The 22,420-nt window shown below is 40.1% G+C and overlaps 1 protein-coding gene across 6 annotated transcripts in view; it reads left to right on the top strand.

Moving 5' to 3' along the window:
* Positions 1 to 22,420, top strand: part of ELF2 (E74 like ETS transcription factor 2) — a 95,980-nt gene that overhangs the window by 2,491 nt on the left and 71,069 nt on the right. For 4 of the 6 annotated variants that reach the window (XM_060148726.1, XM_060148728.1, XM_060148729.1 and 1 more), the window contains exon 1: positions 36 to 199. The exons of 1 other annotated variant lie outside the window; for it this stretch is intronic. The gene's annotated coding sequence lies outside the window, so the exon portion shown is untranslated. Of the gene's footprint in view, positions 1 to 35; positions 200 to 22,420 lie in introns of those variants that run through there. One more of the 6 variants, XM_060148730.1, reaches the window with a different exon arrangement.

Below are 22,420 nucleotides of genomic sequence, written 5' to 3'. Positions count from 1 at the left end.
CGGCGCGGGCGGGGGGCTCTGCGCGGGGCGGCGCGCCGCTGTTTTGTCTCCTCCTCTCCCAGTGGAGCGGCTCGGGCAGCCGGGGAGGCCCCGGCTCCCTCCGGACGCCCGGCCAACGGCGGCGGCGGCGGCGGCTAGTCCGCGGCCCTGCCGGGAGGGAAGGCGACGCGGCGGTCTTCCCGGGCGACGCGGAGAACAGGTAAGAGCGCGCGGGCCGCCGAGGCTGGTGTGAGGGAGCGCGGAGGGTGCGGCGAGAAAGGCTCGCCGTCCCGAGTGCCACCGCCTCCCTCCGCGCCCCCGCCCCGCGCCTGTGTTGTTGGCTCCGGGGTTTGCGGAGGGTTTTCCAGAGGCTGTGGCGGTGACACCGGCCGGGAGCTGGGGAAGGAGGCTGAGTGCCCCCGGGCAGCGGTCGGGGAGCGGGACTTGGAGGAAGGGGAAGGCGGGCGGCGCGCCCGCCCGCGGAGAGCGCGGGGCGCCGGGCAGGGCTGCGCGAAGAGGTTACGGACCCCGGCGGGGGGGATGGGCCGCGCGCAGCTGGTCTCGCAGTGTTTACACCGCCGCGCGAGTCACCTCTGCCGAGAAGCGGACTGAACTGACCCGCCTTATCCCGCGAGGAGGCCAGGGCGGGGGTCCGGCTCCGGAGGAAGCGCGTCCTGGGAGGGTCGGGGAGGGCGGGAGGCTGCGGCCGGCGCCGGGGCAGGGCGGCGAGCCCGGGGCGGGACCTGGGAGGCTCCGGCCGCGTGGGGTGGCGTGGAGGACTGGAGACCAGTTTCCTTCCCCTTCGGGCCTCATCGCCGCCTCTTACCTTTCCTGCCCTCCGGTGTTAGCTGGCACGGCAGGTTGTGCTCGGTCATTCTTTTATTCTCGCTCTGCACGCCGGCCCCCTGCTGCCACTTCCCCCTATCCCCCCGGGAGTGGGGAGGCTGGGCTCTGATAGGAATCTGCTTTTTAAACAAAACAAAAACGGGCTCTGTAACACGCGCGTCCAGTGACCGCCTTCTGGATCCTCTCTTCGCGAAGCTGGCCCTCAGGGACCTTGCTCCTGGATGCTGGCGGGGTGGGGGGGGGGGAGGACGCGGGAGGAGGACGGTAAGGGCTCGGCCAGGGCTGGTACTGACTGCCCGAGCAGCTTTGCGAGCTTTGCGAGCAGGGCAGCCGAGTCCCCTCTTGCTCTACTTGGGCATTTTTATTCCATGTCAATAAAGGAAAATATTCCAGTACCCCAGGAGTAATCCAGGTTGCATAGTTCCTAGTGTTTCCCATGTGCCGGCGTCCCGGGCACTCTTTTTTCTAGGAGCTGGCTACGGTGCAGAATAGCCTTTCTTTACGTTCTTAGTACTTCATTAAGGGAGTAAGAGGGGAACACTTTATTGTAAAACTGAATTTCACCCCCTTTTTTTGTCTTCATGAACATTTATTTCAGCCGTGTGGTTTAAATTTTAATCCGGTGACGATAGAACAGTAATCTGGTGTTTGGTAATCAGATTTGCTTTTTCTTTTTATCTGTGGGTCTGTATCGAGAGGTAAATGATGTACTTTGTCTAGTGCCATAATCACGGAATAGTGACAGAATGCACAGAAGAATGTATGCTTTACTAAGATAGGTTTGGATATTTGAGCTTCAGAGTTTCTTCCTTTCTTCCAAAGGTAGAATGACTTTATATAAGACTGGAAACTATTGAATTACATTTAAAGGGGTTTAGGAATAAAGTTTAAATATGATGTAATACAGTTTACACAGTGAGCTCATATGAATATTATTGAGGTATCTCCTAGTAAACACACGAAGTAGAAAACTGATATATCTTGGGCATTTGAAATTTGAAAATTTAATATCAATCTGTTTTTTAAGCTTAGTGACTGAACTAATTGCTTTGATGAATCATTGCTTTTAATTTCAGACACGTAAATTCATTTACAAAATAATCACAGTAGGTTGGAAAGAATTTGTAACTTTGAGATTCTTCTGTCCTAAGTAGATAGGTGGGTAACTGCAGCTGTGGTAGGGCCTTACCAGCGCTGATGGCTTCACCTGTTCACAGATCGTACACCGAGGTTTATTGCTGTTGTTGTTGATAACAGCTTTATTGAGATATAATTCACCTACCATTCGATTCACCAATTTAAAGTGTACAGTTCAGTGGTTTTTAATATATTCACAGAGTTGTGAAACTATCACCATCATCAATTTTAAAACATTTTCATCACCCCCCAAAAAGGAGCCTCATACCCATTAGCTGTCACTCTCAATTTCCCCCCAGAACCCCCAGCCCTAGGCAGCCGCTAACTACTTTCTGTCTCTATAGATTTGCCTACTCTGAACATTTTCTATAGATGGAATCCTACAATGTGTGATCTTCATAATTGCATTCTTTGATTTAGCATAATGTTTTCAGAGTTCATCCACATTGTAACGTGTCATTATTTCATTTCTTTTTACTGCTGAGTAATATTCCATTGTATGGATATACCACATATTATGTATCCATTAATTAGTTGGTGGACATTTGAGTTTCTACTCTTTAGCTATTACAAGTAATGCTGCTACGCACACTTGTGTACAAGTTTTTGTGTGGATATGTTTTCATTTCTCTTGGATATATACACTTTTTTTAAAAAATTAGCGTTTTGAGTTATCATTTAATACCAAAAACTTAATCCTGAGTGAAAATTCAATGATTTTTAATAAATATATTGAGTTCTTAAATTATCACCACAAGCCAATTTTAGAACGTGTTATCACTTCTGAAGATTCTCTCTAGCCTGTTTGCTGTTAACCCTTATTCTCACTCCTGGCCCCAGGCAACCACTGATTTGTGTTTCGTTTCTGTAGATTTGCCTTTATCTTATGTATAAATGGAAACCTACAGTATGTAGTCTTTTGCGTCTGGCTCCTTTCACTTAGCATAGTGTTTTGGAGAGTCATCCATATTGTAGCATGTGTCAGTAGTTTGTTCCTTTTTATTACTGAATAGTATTTTAATGTGTGGTTATACCATATTTTGTTTATCTGTTGACCAGTTGATGGGCATTTGGATTGTTTCCAGTTTTTTGACTGTTGCAAATAATGAAGCTTGAAAGTTTGAGTGTGAGTCTTTATGTGGACATATGGTTTCATTCTCTTGGGTAGATGCCTAGGAATAGAATTGCTGGGTCATCTGTTTAACTTTTTAAGAAGCTGCCAAACTGTTTTTGAAAGTGGGCTTACATTTTATATTCCTGACAGCGATGTGTGAGAGTTAGTTTTTTCACACCTTTGTCAACACTTGTTATTGTCTGTTTTATTTTAGCCATTGTACTGGGTGTGAAGTGTTTAAGTCATTGTGATTTTAATTTGCATTTTTCCTAAAGATGTAAGGTGTTAAGCATTTTTTCATATGATATTCATTCATATATCCTTTTGGGTGAAATAGCTATTCAAATCTTTTGCCAGTTGTCTTACTATAATTGAGTTATAAGAGTTTTTTATACATTCTGGATGTAAGTCCTTTCTTAGATACATGATTTACAAATATTTTCTCCCAGTTTGTGGCTTTTTTCTTTTCTTCATTTTTACTGGAGTCTTTTGAAGCACAAAAGTTTTAATTTTGATGGAGCTTAATTTCCCAATTTTTCTTTTATGGATCATGCTTTTGTTGTTTAAGAACTCTCCCTCATCCAAGATCTTGAGGATTTTCTCCTTTGTTTTCTTCTAGATGTTTTATAGATTTTGCTATTATATGTAGATTTGTGATCTATTTTGAGTTAATTTTTGTGTATGGTGTGAAATAAGGGTCTAAATTCACCTGTTGTGTATGGGTTGTCTTAGCACCATTTGTTGAAAAGACTGTCATTTCTCCATTGATTGTAATTGTAAATATTTAATTCTGGACTTTCAGTTCTGTTTCGTTATCTGTATGTCTGTCCTTTGGCTAGTACCACCCTGTCTTGATTACTGTGCATTATGGTAATTTATGAAAACAGGTAGTGTAAGCTCTTAAATTTTATTCTTACTTTTGAAAATTGTGGCTATTGTGGGTTATATATAAAAATTTTTAAATCGACTTGTCAGTATCTGTGAAAAAAGTTTCAGAATTTTGATGGGGAATGCATTGAATCTGTAGATCAGTTTGGGATGAATTACCATCTTACAATATTGAGTCTCCTAATACATGAACATGAAATTTTTTAAAAATTTATTGAGCTTTAATTTTTCGAAGTGATGTTTTAAACTTTTCAGTGTATAAATCTTTTACTTAAAAATTAAAAAAAAATGTTATCGTGGTAAGAAAACTTAACATGAGATCTACCCTCTTAACTTTTTAAGAATACAGTACAGTGTTGCTAACTATAAACAGAGTGTTGTATAGCAGATTTCTATACATGGTAGAAGTTTCCTTTTTAATTCTGTTTTGTTCAGAGTTTTTATCATGAATGGGTATTGGATTTTATCAGATGCTTTTTCTGCATCTCTTAGCAAGACCAGCTGTTGCGGTTTGCTCACGACTGTCCTGGTTTTAGTGCTGGAAGACCTGCATCTTGGGAAACCCTTCAGTCCCAGACAAACCAGAATGGTTGGTCACCTTAATGTCTGAGATGATCATGTGGTTTCTGTCCTTTATTCCACTAATATAGTGTATAATATTAATTGATTTTTAGCAACTAAACCAGCCTTATCTTATATTCCTGGGATAAATCCCACTTGGTCATGGTATATAATTCTTATTATATGTTGCTGGATTTAGTTTGCTAATGTTTAATTGAACATTTTTGTGTCTATATTTATGGAAGATACTGGTCTGTAGTTTTCTTGTGATGTCTTTGGATTTTGTAATATAGTAATACATATTAATCCCAGAATAAATTCGGAAATGTTCCCTCTTCTATTTTCTGTAAGAGTTTGTGAAGGATTGGTATTGCTGCCTCTTTGAATATATTTGATAGAAGTCGCCAGTAAGGCATCTGGGCCTAGATTTTTCTTTTTGGGAAATTTTTAAACTACTAATTCAGTTTCTTTACTTGTTATAGATCTATTCAGATTTTTTGCTAAGTTTTAAATTATTAGTTTTGGTAATTGTGTTTCTAGGGATTTGTCTATTTCATCTAAGCTATTTAATATTTTTGGCATACACTTTATAATATTCCTATGTATGCTTTTAATTTTGCAAGCACAGGTAGTATCTTTTGCTTTTTCATTCCTAATTTTGGCAGCATGTGTCTTCTTTCTTTTTTACTTGGTCATTTTAGCTAAAGGTTTGTCAGTTTTGTTGCTCTTTTCAAAGTAAAAAGTTATGGTTTAATTGTTTTTTTCTCAGTTGTTTTTCTGTTTTCTACTTCACTGATTTCCATTTTAATCTTTATAATTTCCTCCCTTCTTGCTTGAGATTTTGTTTGCTTTTCTCTTTCTGGTTTCTTAAGGTAGAAGCTTAGGTTGTTGATTTGAGATCTTTCTTCTTTTCTGATATAGGCCTACGTTTCCTTCCAAACGTTGTTAGCTGCCATATGTTTTTATATGTTCTGCTTTTTAAAATTTTCATTCATATTTCCTAATTTCCTCTGTGATTTCTTCTTTGACCCATGGGTTATTTAGAAATGTATTGTTTAATTTCCAATTATTTGGGGATTCCCTAAATTTCATTGTTGCTGATTTCTAATTTAATTCCCCTGTAGTACGAGAATATACTTTGTATTTTTCTCATTTTAAATTTATTGAGACATTCTTATGGCCTAGTATGTAATCTATTATGAAGAATGTTCTGGACTTCCCTGGTAGTCCAGTGGTAAAGAATCCGCCTTCCAATGCAGGGGATACAGGTTCAATCCCTGGTCGTGGAACTAAGATCCCACATGCCGTGGGGCAACTAAGCCCGCAGGGCAACTAAGCCCCTGTGCCTCAACAAGAGAGGCTGTGTGCCGCAAACTATGGAGCCGATGCGCCCTGGAGCCCATGCACCACAACTAGAGAAAAAAACCCACATGCCGCACTAGAGAGAAGCCCGCGCACCACAGCTAGAGAAGCCTGTGCGCGGCAACGAAAGATCCCTCATGCTGCAACTAAGACCCGATGCAGCCAAAATAAATAAATAAATAAAAAAAATGAAAAGAAAAAAAAAAAGAATGTTCTATGTGTGCTAGAAAGGTTTTGTTGGGTGGAATGTTTCATAGGTGTCAGGTCAAGTTGGTTCTTTGTGCTTATTTTCTGTCTAGCTATTCTATTAATTACTGAGAGTGAGATTCTAAAATCTCTATTATTATTGAAGTGTCTATTTTTCCTTTCAGTTCTAATTTTTTTATAAAGTTATTTATTTATCTTTGGCTACATTGGGTCTTCGTTGCTGCATGCAGGGTTTCTCTAGTTGTGGTGAGTGGGGGCTACTCTTCCTTGTGGTGCGTGGGCTTCTCATTGTCGTGGCTTCTCTTATGGCGGAGCACGGGCTCTAGGCGTGCGGGCTTCAGTAGTTGCAGCACGTGGGCTCAGTAGTTGTGGCTCACGGGCTCTAGAGCGCAGGCTCAGTAGTTTTAGTGCACGGGGCTTAGTTGCTCTGCAGCATGTGGGATCTTCCCGGACCAGGGCTCGAACCCGTGTCCCCTGCATTGGCAGCCGCATTCTCAACCACTCCACCACCAGGGAAGGCCCGTTTTGTCAATTTTTGCTTCATATTTTTGGGGCACTGGTGTTAGGTATGATATACATATATAATAATACACATACATACACCTTATTGTAGTATTTTGTCTGGTGTTAGTGTGGCTAATCCAGCTCTCTTGTGCTTACTGTTTGCATTCTGTGTCTTTCTGTCTTTTTACTTTCAACTTATTTGTTTTTGAATCTAAAGTGTATCTTACAGTATATAGTTCAAATGCCTATTTAAAAAAATAGTTTGACCACTTCTGCCTTTTGATTGGAAGGTTTAATCTGTTCACGTTTAATGTAATAGTTGATATTCAGATTTATGCAGTTTTGCTAGTTACTTTCCATACGTCTCATTTCTTTTTTATTTTTTTGATTGTCTTCTACTCCCTGTTCTGGAGTTACTATATATTTTCCAGGGTATCATTTTAATTCCTTTGTTAGTTTCTTAACTGGATTTTTTAGTTATTTTCTTAGGTTGCTTTAGGGATTACAGTGTGTGTCTTAATTTATCACAGTTTACTTCAGAATTGACTAATTTAATTGTAGTAAAATATAGAAAATTTGCTCCATTTTCTCCCCCCTCCTGTCTGTTAGTATTGTCACGCATATTAAATTTTTATGTTCTAGAAGCCCAACAATACAATTTTAGAATATTTTAATGCAACTGTATGTCTTAAAGATAGTTAAGGGAAGAACAAGTCTTTTAAAAGCTTTTTTAAAAAAAAATTTACCATATATTTACCGTTTATGTGATCTTTATTTCTTTTTATGTATTTGAGTTATGGGCTGGTTATTCCTTTCAGTCTGGTGGACTTCCTTTTGGATTTCTTGTAAGGAAAGTCTGTTATTAATGAATTATCTCAGTCTTTGTTTCTTGGGATTGTTTTTATTTTGCCTTTATTTTTGAAGAATAGTTTTGCTGGATATAGAATTCTTTGTACATTTGTTTACTTTTAGCATTTTGAATATGTCGTCTCCTGCTTTCTGGCCTTCATTGTTTCTGATGAGTTATTTTTCTTTTTGTGCGTTCAAGATTTCCTGTCTTTAGTCAACAATTTTTTTTTTTTTTTTTTGCTGTATGCAGGCCTCTCACTGCTGTGGCCTCTCCTGTTGCGGAGCACAGGCTCCAGACGCGCAGGCTTAGTGGCCATGGCTCACGGGCCTAGCCGCTCCGCGGCATGTGGGATCTTCCCGGACTGGGGCACAAACCTGTGTCCCCTGCGTCGGCAGGTGGACTCTCAACCACTGCGCCACCAGGGAAGCCCCTAGTCAACAATTTTACTGTGGTATGTCTAGGTGTGGATCTCTATGTGTTAATCCTACTTTGGATTCAGTAAACTTAAATGTAGAGATAACCATATTTTAAACATTTGGTAAGTTCTAACTATAGTTTCTTCAAGTATTTTTTCTATCCTTTTCTCTCTTTCCTTTTCTTCTGGGACTCTCATTACATGTAAGTTGGCATGCTTGATGGTATTCCTAAGTCTCTGAGGCTCTGTTCATTGAAAGGTTTTTTTAAAAATTCTGTTTTTCAGAATTGGTAATTTCTATTGATATATCTTCAAGTGCATTGGCTCTTTCTCCTGTCATCTCCAATCTGCTTTTTGAACTCTGCTAGTGAATTTAAAATTTTGGTTCTTAATACTTTTCAGCTCTAGAATTGTTATACTTTTCAACTCCAGGATTTCCATTTTATTCTTTTTTAAAATAATATCTGTATCTTTATTGATAAGAGTTATATGTGTTAGTTGTCATACTTTCTTTTAATTCTTTAAACGTGGTTTCTGTATTTGGAGATAAAATTAAATTTTAGATAGAAAATGATATCTAAACTATGTGTTAAATCCTAAAATGGAGTTTGCTTTATTTCTAAATTATATTCAATATTTTCATCTGTATTTCATGATATGCATGAAAGTATATTACTCATAAATGCTAAATTTCATCTGATAGTTTCTTTTCAAACATAATTAACAATTTACTTATAATTATTAGTGTTTATTGGAAAGTAGGATCAGTGTACAATTTGAAAGACATGCCATTAATTCTGAAACCTTAGTTCATTCCCTGAACTGATCATACAGTATAAAGTCTACTTGTTTGTCCATATTTCTTGCTGCTTAATTCTCTCATGGTGGGTGCTAATTGGTAGGAAAAAATGGAAGAAGCCTAAGAGAGCAATATAATGAGTTAGAATGGTTATAAGATATCAAAATCTTCATATGAGCCTGTACATTTAGTAGTATAGTACTATTCATTTTAGGTCCTTGAGAGATTGTAGTAAATAAGATAAATGCAGTACTTGTTCTCATGGAACCTTATATTCTGTTAGAGGAGACATGCATTAAACATATAAACAAGATAATTTTAGAGAATGATAAATATAGTGAACAAATAAAAAAGGGTAATGCGATCTCAAATAGAGAATGATGGGGCAGCTACCTGGAAATGTGATATAATTTGGTGGGGGGGAGCCATGAAGGAAATGTCTCTCTGAAGAGGTGGTATTTGAAGTGAGATCTGCACGATGTGTGAGGAGCATTCAGTCTGTGGATGATCTGGAAGACCCTGTAGCCTAGAGAACAGGAGGTGCAGAATGAGCTTGGTGTGTTGTAGGAATAGGGCCAGTGTGGCTGGAGCTCAGCAAGCCAGTGAAAGAGAAATGAGGGATGAATGAGGTCAGAGAGGTGGGGTGGGCTACCCCTGGGTTGATCTTTATAAAGACCATGTTAAAGAGTTTAGATTTTTTTCTAAGTGTGGTGGGAAAACAGTGGAAAAATATTGCAGCGACCTTCATTCTTGACGCAAGAGTTAATTTACGGCCCAGTATATAATTTTATTCTTTTTTTTATTTTTACTTTTGGCTGCGTTGGGTCTTCATTGCTGCGTGTGGGCTTTCTCTAGTTGCGGTGAGCGGGGGCTACTCTTTTGCAGTGTGAAGGCTTCTCATTGTGGTAGCTTCTCATGTTGCGGAGTATGGGCTCTAGGCGTGCAGGCTTTAGTAGTTGCAGCACTCAGACTCAGTAGTTGCAGCGTGTGGGCTCTGGAGCACAGGCTCAGTAGTTGCAGCGCATGGGCTTGGTTGATCTGTGGCATGTGGGATCTTCTCGGACCAGGGATCGAACCCGTGTCCCCTGCATTGGCCGACGGATTCTTAAGCACTGCACCACCAGAGAAGTCCTATGATTTTATTGTTTAAGAGCTTCTGAGTGTGAATAAATATTTATAGGGTTTTCTATGAATGATTTTAACTTTGTAAAGAATAGAAGGGAAAGTAACTTCTTCCTTGAAATTTAACTATCTAAAAATAAGACAAAAACCCATTATCTGTAAAACTTTGAATTTGTAGTACAGTTATAGCAGTGGCAGAGATTCTTGCCCAGTGATTAGAGCCGCAGGTACAATGGAGAAGATGATATTTAGTCCTTCAAATAAAAATAAGCATGCGTTTGTTCATTGATCTATTCATTATACATTCTACAGGCCCTGTAAGCACCCATGATCCAGAGCCTGTGGGGAAGGTATAAACCTTGGCTTAATTAGGCAAAGGGAGATAATCTCGGAAATAGTTACAGTTTAGGCCTCAGAGTGAGAGACTGGGTGCACATTTTCCCCTAGTTGCTTTTGTAGGGACCTTTTTATTTAACATTATGAGAAAGTTTATATTTTGGTTCCAGGTAAATATGGGTAAATCTTAATTAGCATATAAAGTCTATACCTGAGAATCTTTGTTTCTTGCTAATATAGAATTACAGGCCAACATTTCTTTCTAAAAAACAAATAAAAAATAAGCTCTGAAGTAAGTCAGAAAGAGAAAAACAAATACCATATGCTAACACATATATATGGAATCAAAAAAGAAAAATGGTTCTGAAGAACCTAGGAGCAGGACAGGAATAAAGATGCAGACATAGAGAATGGACTTGAGGACATGGGGAGGGGGAAGGTAAACTGGGACGAAGTGAGAGAGTGGCATGGACATATATACACTACCAAATGTAAAATAGATAGCTAGTGGGAAGCAGCCGCATAGCACAGGGAGATCAGCTCGGTGCTTTGTGACCACCTAGAGGGGTGGGATAGGGAGGGTGGGAGGGAGACACAAGAGGGAGGAGATATGGGGATATATGTATATGTATAGCTGATTCACGTTGTTATAAAGCAGAAACTAAAACACCCTTATAAAGCAATTATACTCCAATAAAGATGTTAAAAAATAAAAAGCTCAACCCTAAAGAGGCCAAAGGAGAAAGAATTTCTGATACTGTCACTTTCTCCCTAAGGCCTACAGAACTTATATGACAGAATTTGTGAGTTAAATAATTAATTCCCTCCTCCCGCCACCCCCTTTTTTTGGGAAGGGAAAAAAAATATGTATGCTTATGTAGATAAGGTAGATGTAATTCCCATTTAGCGTATTTTAAGCCTTCTAATCAGCTCATGTTATGAGTCAATAAAGGAAGTAGGTAGAAAAATCTCCCGGGGTGGGGTGGGAGAGGTTCTATATGATTCATTCACAGTTTCAATGTTAAAAACACTTGTATAATCACGAGGCAGAAAAACTTTAAGAGCACAGAGTCTGGAGCCAGACGGCTTAGGTTGAAATTCTGACTTTCTCATTTGTTTGTTTGACCTTGAGTAAGTTACTTAAAAAAAAAAAAAAAAAAAAAAAATCGCCTGGTGCCTCAGTTTCCCCAAATGTAAAATGGGGAGTTATACCTGTTTTGTAGGATTGTGTAGATTGAATAGGTTAATACATGTAGTGAGTTTAGAATAATGTTGGCATAGAGTAAGTGCTCTATAAATGTTAACTACTGTTATCCCTTCATTGTTTGGAAGAAGAAGAAAATATACTCTAAGCTGAGCTAGTTATCCAGTTACCTCTAGGATAAATTCACATTAATGAATTCATATCCTGTCAAACCAGAATATTTAAAAAGGTTGTCGTGAAGAGCAGTTCTTTGCTTCCTTTTAAGTCACGGTAGTGAAGAAGTTGGCGAAGGTTTTAGAATTATCTGCACTAGGGTCTTTTTTTTTTAAATAAATTTATTTATTTATTTATGTCTGCATTGGGTCTTCGTTGCTGCGCGCGGGCTTTCTCTAGTTGCGGAGAGCGGGGGCTACTCTTCGTTGCGGTGTGCGGGCTTCTCATTGCGGTGGCTTCTCTTGTTGCAGAGCACGGGCTCTAGGCGCGCGGGCTCAGTAGTTGTAGCTCACGGGCTCTAGAGCGCAGGCTCAGTAGTTGTGGCACATGGGCTTAGTTGCTCCACAGCATGTGGCATCTTCCCGGAGCAGGGATTGAACCCGTGTCCCCTGCATTGGCAGGCGGATTCTTAACCACTGCGCCACCAGGGAAGTCGTGCACTAGGGTCTTGAGGATGGCAGTTGCTGCATTGGCAATTTATCTCTCCTTCAAAAAGAAAACTTTCCCCAGTTTGCTTTGCTGAATAGAACCTAAGTAGATTTTAGGCTTCCTGATGACTGGGAATCTGCCATATACCCTGATCACCTCTAGCTTCAGCTTCCTGTAAAGCAGTTGCTTGACTACCTTAAGCCAGTTGAAACAAGCCTTGTAAGTCTTTTATGTGTCTCTCTTTGCATGTACAAGAGGCTATTGTGACCATATTTGAGACTTCTTGAACGTCTGTGCAATGGTCAGGGCATAAGCCGGTGGCTTTGATTGCTACTTTTCCCTAACCGAGCCTCCTAGTACATATTCTCCTGTCTGGTTCTTACTTGATTTGGAAGTGTGCTTATTCACAGAATATACAGGCTAAACGTTTATTTCCACCATTTAGTATTTCTTACAAATAGTTCATAGAATAAGTCTAGAAATGAATATTCGTATAAGTTTAGGGTTACTGATTAATAATGAGACCTTTGGGGACTTCCCTGGTGGTCCAGGGAAGTCCCCTGCTTCTGCTACAGGGGGCGCGGGTTTGATGCATGCTGTGCAGTGTGGCCAAAAAAAAAAAAAAAAAAAAAATCAGACCTTCGTTGCTTATCTTCATCCTCAAGATAGGTTGGATTCTAGGATGTGCTTAATGTGATCTCTTCCTCCGTATACTTATTATGGCCTTTATTATTACGGCCCTACAATTTGAGCCAGTGTGAAATGGTAACAGAGTTTAGGAGGATCAAAATATTAAAGGAGTACAGATAGCTAGGCAGCAGTATCATTTTTAGCTCAGTGGTAATTGTGGGTAGCGCAGTCAGGTTGATTTTGTCTTGCCATCTCTTTGCTCATCAGTTCTTTAAATAACTCTAATGTTTGATTATTCAGAGTATTTTAAGATGATAATTCCCTCTTAGATTTTCACCATCACAAAATAAATTGAACAAACCAGCATTTGTTAGGTTACGCCCAGGAACCTGGCCATTGTAGTTCTTTGGATGATGAAGAAAACAACCAAAACATGCCTGGCAAGAAAAGCGTCAAAATACCTTAAACAGAACTTAGATGAAAACACAGATTATCTAAGTTCATTTCTTATCTATGTGTTATTCTGTGACTTTGTGTGTCAGAACTCAGGGCCGTGAGTAAATAAGGATTTTAAGGTATTATTATCCATGGTATGGGACTCTTGAAATGCAGAATTGTTTTATGGTTGGCAAGTTATCGATATTTTACTTAATTTTCCAATTAGCCTCTTCAATCTATTTCTTCTATAAAATGAGCTCTAAGATCTCTTCCAGTAATTTCATGTAATTTCTCTTATACTGTAAATTTCTAGCATGCAGTTTAAAATATCTAGATCAATCACCTTGCCCTAAAGTAAGTCCCATGACATGACCACTTGCTGCCCAAATAATTTCCAGCCCTGACCTGTGGGCCCAAATATTTGTCAACTGTATACTGCTCAGACTTAGTTCCATTTTCAGAGGGGGATTCTTCTTTCTTTAAAAGATTCATTAGTTTACTTTTTATCCCTTTAAAATGTACTAATTTTTGTTTTAACAAGTTAGAAGAATGAACATCTCAGTTTTGCGTGAGGAGCAGCTAGGTTTTAGGTATAATCATCTGTTACTGCTTTACTCTTAATAGGAAGGTTTGGCAATATGATACAGCTCTGATTGATGCTATAAAAGACATAATAATAATAAAGTTACATTCATTCAATACTCACAGTGTGCCAGGCACTTTATGTAAAGGATTAAAAGAACTAAACACACCGGCTTCCTAGAGTTGTTTTACTATCTTATTATGGATGAGGATATTGAAGTTTAAAGAGATAAATAACTGCCCAAGATTATGTAGTTACAGGTAGAGCCAACATTCAACAAATATTTATTGAGTACCTACTGTATTCTGGGGATACAGTGGTCAGTAGGCTCTTAACTGTTAGTCGTACTAGCTCTTAAATGTAAAGCACACTGTTAAAATAGTACTCGTGTAATAGGGGGAATAATTATACCTATTTCACAGGGTTATTTTAAGGGTGAAAGGACAATGTATAAAAATGCTTGATTCAGTAACATAGAAATAGAAGAATACATAGTTGAGACTATTATTATATTAGCATTATAAACTACATACATAATTCCTGTCAGACTTGGTAGATAATTAAAAAAATAGAACAATGAAAATATGAATCGGAAGTATTTCAGGAATTGAGTTCCAAATTTAAAAGCTTTAATTTTACCAATAAAGTGGCTAAGAATAATAAGGCTTTTTAGGGGGAGAATTTTCTGATTCCATAGGCAGGTACTAGTTGTGAGTCAAACTGTACATAAGTTTAGATTACAAGCTACAGTTCTTCTTAGTATGATGATAATGTTAATATTGAATAAGAATCTCTTTAATAGGTTAAATTCTAATTTGCAGCATTGTCCTCTCCTTCTCTTAAAGTCAAATTTATTGAAGTTTAGTTTACATGTAGTAAAATTCATCCTTACATTTCCATGATTTTGAGAAATTCATATCATTATGCAGTTACCACCGCAGTCAAGATATAGAACATTGCTATCACCCCCCAAAAGTTCCTTGTGCCCTTTGAGATAACGCCTTCCCACTGATCTGTTTTCTGTTCCTATAGTTTTACTTTTTCTTGAAATGTCCTGTGAATGGAATTGCCGTTCCTCTTTCTGATCCATTAGGTTGTTTAGATATATTTGCTGCAATAGCAGGTAAGGTAACTGTGACCCCCAACCTGACACAGCTTTCTTACAAATTAAGAATTGCATTAAGAAGCAATTAAGTCAAAAAATGAACACAGCCTGTTGGAAAATTGTAAATAAGTTTGTCAAAGGATTAATAAATATTATTCAATTTACACAACATATTTAAAAAGAACCAATGCATGTGAATGGATTTCACACTTTAGATGGGAAACTAATAAAATCAGTTTTCAACCTCTCCTTGGACCCCAGTTGTACAAAATTAGATGAACCATAATCCTTGATTCATGACACAAATAATTTGCCCAGTAATGGCTGTTGTTTGTTTATTTTTAATAATGTGATAAACACACATGAGTGCATCATTCAGCATGAGAACTAGAGCTGTTGTTTTTTTTTTGGCCGCGCCTCTCGGTTTGCAGGAGGGGTCTTAGTTTCCTAACCAGGGATTGGACTCTGGCCCAGGCAGTGAAAGCGCTGAGTGCTAACTACTGGACCACCAGGGAACTCCCGAGAACTAGAACCTTGACAAGAATTTATATCACATTTAGCCATGCATGACTTAATATAATTTATTTTAAAATCCTTAATAGATTTTGGTTGTGTATATTTCTTATTAATTAGGAGGAGTTCTTTTTTCCCCCTGTTTTGGAGGGAGGGGAATTACTTTTCCTAGTGTCTTGTCTTTTGGTTTTGGTTTTGGTTTGCATTGTTAGGAATTTTTTTAAAAAAATTGGTGTAGTCAAGTTTAGTAATGTATTAAGTAATGTATTAAGTAATTAAGTAATGTATTAAGTAATTTTTCCTTAACTATGAGTTCATGAAGATACTCTATATTTCCTTCTAATTTTGAAAAAAATTTGTATATTTGGGTCTTTAGTACACCTGTAATTTACTTTGTGAATGGTGAGAGATGGTGATTTAATTTTTGTCTTGTATGGATAGTCACTTGTCTCAGCATCATTTAATAGTCTTTTTCTCCCATTGATGTTAACACTGCCTCTTCCTACATTAAGTTCCCAATATGCATGGGTCTTTTTCTGGCCTCTGTATTCTGTTCCATTGGTATATTTGGTTATGTCTACACCATTACTTACTGTCTAATTACCATAGACTAGACTAGGTAGGGCAGTTCTTCTCCACAGGGTTTTGGCTCACTTTTGCCCTTTGTTCTTGTACATCCCCCCCCTTTTTTTTTCTTAACTATCTTTGTCAAGGTTTTTGTAAAACCGTCGTGGGATTTTTGACTGGACATATATTGAATTTCTTAGATGAATTTGTTGAGCATTGACATCTGTAAGATACTGAGCTTTCCTATCCAAGACTGCCAGGGAATTCCCAAGATTTCTTTAATTTCTTTCAATACATTTATTTATTTTCTCCGTAGAGATCTTTGTTAGATTGAGTCTTAGGTGTCTTCACGTGGCTTGAGGGATTTTTTTTCCTTGACCAGGGATTGAACCCAGGCCACGGCAGTGAAAGCGCTGAGTCCTCACCACAGCAGTTCCCTAACTGCCGGGGAATTCCCAAGTCTTAGGAGTCTTATATTTTTGTGGTTATTGTAAACGATATCCTTTTAAAAAATTACATTTTCTGTTTGTTGCGGGTACATAGAGAAACAGTTGATTTTTATATATGGTAAGTCCCCTACATACGAACGAGTTCCGTTCCGAGCGCACGTTTGTAAGTCCAGTTTGTTCGTTAGTCCAGCAAAGTTAGCCTAGGAACTCAGCTAACACAATCGGCTGTATAGTACTTTCCTGTAATAGTTTATAATACTTTTCATATAAATAATACATAAAAAACAAACACAAAAAATAAAACATTTTATAATCCTACGGTACAGTACCCTGAAAAGTACAGTAGTACAGTACAGTAGCTGGCATCCAGGGGCTGGCATCGAGTGAACAGGCCAGGAGAGTTCCGGACTGGAGGAGGGAGAGGAGGTGGGAGATGGTAGAGCTGAATCAGGATCGTCCGCAATAGGAGACGGAGGGCAAGCTGCAATTCCACTCACGCCTGACGCTGATGGCCCAGGTTCCGGTTCATTGCTAGATTCAATTCTATCTACCCTCTTGAAAAAATGATCCAGTGATGTCTGGGTGGTAGCTCTTTTTTTCTCGTCATAGATGACACGGTAGCACTGGATTGCGTTCTGAACGGCTGCTGCAACCTTTGTGTACCGTTCTACATTTGGGTCCTGGGCTTGAAATAAAGATACCGTACTACTGTACTCTGTACAGTACTGTACAGTAAAGTACACAAAAGCACAACCACTTGTAGAGGATGCACGCATGTGACAGTGTATGCCAGACACGTGAACTAACTTATGTGATTGGACATGTGAACACACTTTCTCATCTTTGAAAGTTCACAGCTTGAAGTTTCGTATGTAGGGGACTTACTGCATTCATCTGTATCCACACATCTTGCAAACCCTCTTCTTCTAATATCTGAAGGTTCTTTTGGGTTTTCTATGTAGAGAGTCTTAACATCTACAAACAATGGTAGCTTCATTTCTTCCTTTACATTTCTTTTTTCTTTTTAAATTTTACTTATTTTTTGGCTGCGTTGCGTCTTCGTTGCTGTATGCGGGCTTTCTCTAGTTGCAGTGAGCAGGGGCTGCTCTTCGTTGTGGTGCGCGGGCTTCTCACTGCGGTGGCTTCTCTTGTTGCGGAGCATAGGCTCCAGGCACGTGGGCTTCAGTAGTTGCAGCACGTGGGCTCAGTAGTTGTGGCATATGAGCCCTAGAGAGCGTGGGCTTCAGTAGTTGCAGAGCGTGGGCTCAATAGTTGTGGCTCATGGGCTCTAGAGCACAGGCTCAGTAGTTGTGGTGCACGGGCTTAGTTGCTCTGTGGCATGTGGGAATCTTCCTGGACCAGAGATCGAACCCCTGTCCCCTGCATTGGCAGGTGGATTCTTAAGCACTGCGCTGCCAGGGAAGTCCCTCTTCCTTTCCGTTTCTTATGCCTTTTAATTTTTCCTTATCAAACTCTGCTGGTCAGGATTGCCAGTGTGGTTTTGAATTGAAGTGGCAATTGTAGGTATATTTGCTCTGTTCCCAGTATTGGGGAAAAGTTTTAAATATTTTGCCATTGAGTCTTGGCTGCTTTTTCCTTTCTTTTTTTTTTTTTTTAGCGGTACGTGGGCCTCTCACTGTTGTGGCCTCTCCCACTGCGGAGCACAGGCTCCGGACGCACAGGCGCAGCGGCCATGGCTCACGGACCCAGCCGCTCCGCGGCATGTGGGATCTTCCCGGACTGGGGCACGAACCCGTGTCCCCTGCATCAGCAGGTGGACTCTCAACCACTGTGCCACCAGGGAAGCTCTGCTTTTTTCTTTTAATTATAAAATTTATCAAGTGATTTTTATTGTATATACCAAGATGATGTGTTAATAATTATCTATTGCTGCATAACAGATTACCTACAACATGGGTTGATGGGGATGTCGAGAAATTAGGACCTTCATACACTGCTGATGACAATATAAAATGATGTAGTTTGGCATTTTCTCAAAATATTAAGCACAGAGTTATTATGTGTTCTAGCAATTCCATTCCTAAGTATATACTAAGAGAAAAGAAAACATATGTCTACACAAAAACTTGTACATGAATTTTTATAGCAGCATATATATATATATATATATATATATTTTTGGTGGTACACGGGCCTCTCACTGTTGTGGCCTCTCCCGTTGTGGAGCACAGGCTCCGGATGCGCAGGCTCAGCGGCCATGGCTCACGGGCCCAGCCGCTCCGCGTCACGTGGGATCTTCCCAGACCGGGGCACGAACCCGCGTCCCCTGCATCGGCAGGTGGACTCTCAACCACCGCGCCACCAGGGAAGCCCCAGCAGCATGATTTTATAATAGGCAAAAAGTGGAAACAACTTTGCACCGACTGATGAATGGATAAATAAAATGTAATATATCTAGGCAATGGAATATTATTCAGCAATAAAAGAATTGAAATACTAATACATGTTACACATAGATGAATACTGAAAACGTACTAAGTGAAAGACACCAGTCACAAAAGTCCACATATTTAAAATTCTGTTTATATGAAATGGCCAGAACAGCAAATCTCTAGAGGTAGGAAGTAGATTAGCATCGCCAAGGACGTGAGGGTGGGGGAGGGTGGGGAGTGACTGCTGATGGACGTGAGGGTTTTTGGGGGGTGACGTGCTGAGAATGTTGTAAAATTAGATTGTGGTGATGATGGTACTTCATTCATATACTAAACCCTTTAAGTTGGTGAACTGTGTGATATGTGAATTATATCTCAATAAAGCTGTTTTAAGAGGTAAGTACATATGTAGTTTTGTCAGATATTGCCAAATTCTCCTCCCAAAGTGTTGGGTCACCTTGCTTCCCACCAGCAGTGTATAAATGTACACAGTTTTACCAACAGAATATAATGTTATATACATTTTAATTTTCACCAATCTGATAGATGAGAGAAATGGTATTTCAATTTTTAAAAACTTGCCTTTCTCTACGAGTGAATTTGAACATCTTTTCTTATGTTTAAGAGCTATTTTTGTATCTGGTTTTGTGAATTGTGTGTTCGTGTTTTTCACATTTTCATATTTTTTATACCACAGTTTTTTGTACCACAGTTTTTCATATTTTTCTCTTGTTTTCCTTTTTGGTCCCTTATTCTCTATTTTAAGCATTCCTTATGTATTAGTGATAGTAGCCTTTTGTAATGTAGTATCATATTTCTAGTATCATAGATTGAGTTTTCCTTGGTTTTGTACTTTATGTAAATAAAGTCATACACGTAGACTGTTTCTGATGAGAGTGTGGTCTGTATTCTAAGCAACTAAGTTATAGTCTGAGCTGCATTTGCTTCTGACTGACGCTTAGGTTTGCTCTCATTTCTCAGTTTTTTTCAGTCCTGACAGTTCACTTAGTATTCATGATTCAGAATTGTTTCTCTTATTGTTATGCCAGTTTCCACCCCTTCTTCTAACCCTAGACCAAGCGGTGACTCCTTTCTGAAGTCTCTTCTAGAATCTTCCCCTAGAATCCCGCCCCCCCCCCCCCCCCCCCGGGCCGACTGGGTGTTCCCTTTTTTAATGTTTCCACTGTACTCTGTAGTTTCCTTTATGGCGTTTACATTATGGTAATTGCTTCGAGTGCCTCTCCTTACTAGACTCTAAGCTGTTTGCAGGCTGAGTCCTAACTTTGTTTTTGTGTTCTTGGCATAGTGCTGTATTTGGTATACAGTTAAGTGCTTAATAAATGTTATTGAAAGAACTGGTATAGTAAGAGAGAGGAAACAGGTGATGTTATTATAGGGGAAAAGCTGTCCATGAGGGGCAGGTAGAATCTGAATAATCAAAGAAGAGGGCATTCCTGATGAGAGAAGGGAACCAGCAAAGGGATAGGGATGGGAATGAGCATTGGGTCTGTGTAGTGAACAGTGAAGACATTTGTCTGATTGGAACATGTTTGTTTATCCGCGTATTCATCACATCTTTACTGTTTATCTGCTATATGAAAGGCAGTGGTTTAGGTGGTATCAACCACAGATTTTTAAAACCTGGATACACAGATGTTTACAACTTGGTGCTTTGAGAAAGTGGTAAGAAGGTGAGAATATTAAGAAGGTAAAGTGAAGCAGGATTTTAGGGAGCACTAAAGAAAGGCATAGGTGTTGGGCTTGCTGTGGTTGATGGGAGGGAGCACCTGGAAGCTGTTATTTCCCTGATGTTTTTGTGAGGGAAGTATATAATGTGGATTGGGGGAAGAGAATTACAGAAAATGATATTGAGCCCTTCAGTGATGAGGTTGCTTTAGAGCTGAGACCTGCAAGACAGCTAGGAATTGGCCAAATGGGCAAACAGGGGAAGGGTGTTAAGACAAGAGAGAGAAGAATGTAGAGAACTGTAAACAGCTTTGGTGCAGACAACCAAGATGGAGGGAGTAAAGGAGAATGAGGCTGGGCCAGTGAGCGTGGATTAGATTTGTGGCTTCCATACCGGAGCATATCAGAATGAACATTTCATAACTTCTGAAAAAGAGACCTAGACCCCTTGCTCGTTTCTACTAAATCAGTATGCTTGCAAAGAGGTTGAAATTTCATCTTGCAGGTGATGATGAACTGCTGAAGAATTTTGAGAGGGGCCTGACATTATCCCATCTTGGATCACCCTGACAGTGCAGTTAGATGGACTGGAAGGGAGGGAAGATGAAAGGCCAGGAGGCAAAATCTGAGGCTCTTACAACTATAGAAAAATGAGAATAAGGGCCTCAACTAAGGCAGAGGATATGAGATTACTGGGCAGGAGTCAGGAGTGAGAGGATGATGGTGTTGATGGGGAAGGAGCCACAGACGACTGCAGCCTCTGCTGCTTTAGGCAACTTGTGTAGGTGGCAGGGCAGCTTATGGGGCTAATTCAGCACAGTAGGCGAGCTCATACCTTGGGGGAGGTAGCAGAGAAACAGTTGAGTTTGGGACATGTTGGACTTGTTTCACACCGTCATTCATCCCATTTCATGGCTAGTCCAGGTGCGCTGACTGATTTCTCTGGATTCATTCTTGACTCTTCTCTTTCATTCACACCCCACGTCCAGTTTGCTATCAAACTTTGTCCATTTTACCTACAAAAATTTCTAAAAGTTGACCACTGTTCGCTCTCTCCAGAACCCACCACTCAGTCCTAGCCAGTGTCATTTCTCACCTAGTTATCCTAGTGGCTTCCAAATTGATCTCCCTGCTTCTGGCCTTGTCCCCTTGTCTGTTCTCAACCCAGCAGCTGAATGACCGTTAGAATAATCAGGGCATCTCTCTGCACAAAACCCTCCTTCTCCCGGGGTCAAGGTCAGAGTCCTCATCGAGGGCTTACGTGACCCCTTTCTTTACCCCTTGGTCATCGCGTCTGTTCTTCCTTCCTCTAGCTCACTTCGCTCCAGCCGTATTGGCCTCCTTGCTGATCTTTGAACTTCCAGGCTTATTCCCTCTTGAAGATCTTGAATGTTCTCTTTCCTTTCACGAGGGAGCTCTCTCCATGCCCCCCGTCACTGGCACAGCTCCTTCCTACTTCCGAGTTTTCACTCATATGTCACTTTTTCAGTGAATTCTTCTCTGATTACCCAGTTTGAAATTGCAGCCCTCTTCCTTGCCGAATATTTTCTCCTTTTGGTTCATTTGCCTCCTTGGCCTTTATCACCGTCTACATGGGTGCTAAACATATTTTGCTATTTTCATCTCTCCCCACTGGGATTTAAGATACATAAGAACAAGGACTTCTGCTTTTTTCACCACTGTACCTCTAGCGACCGAAAACTACTTGTATATAAAAGGTGCTCAATTAGTGTTTGTTGAATGACTGAATTAATTAATGGAGTCCTTAGGATATCCTGGAATAGATGCTTGCTATTTATTTATACCCTATTTAATTTCACAAGGAAGTACAGGCAAGAAAATATCTAGCAGACAAACTGGAGCCCATACAATGGTTTAGACTGGAAGAGAGACTTGAGTGAAGCCGTGGCAGTGCGTGAGACGGTTTAGACAGAGTGAAGAATCAGAAGAGGACTGCGGATGGGGTCCTGGAAACACCTACCAGGATTGACCAGAGAGTTGCACTGTCCTTAGTTATCCAAGCGGGAACCCTGCTCTGGGTTCCCTCATCTGGCCTTCCTGCAGCTAACCCCTGCTGATAGGATAGGTTG

The sequence above is a fragment of the Lagenorhynchus albirostris genome, chromosome 4 (genome assembly GCF_949774975.1).
Source record: "Lagenorhynchus albirostris chromosome 4, mLagAlb1.1, whole genome shotgun sequence".
Lineage (NCBI taxonomy): Eukaryota > Metazoa > Chordata > Mammalia > Artiodactyla > Delphinidae > Lagenorhynchus > Lagenorhynchus albirostris.
This window is presented reverse-complemented; position numbering and strand designations above follow the sequence as displayed.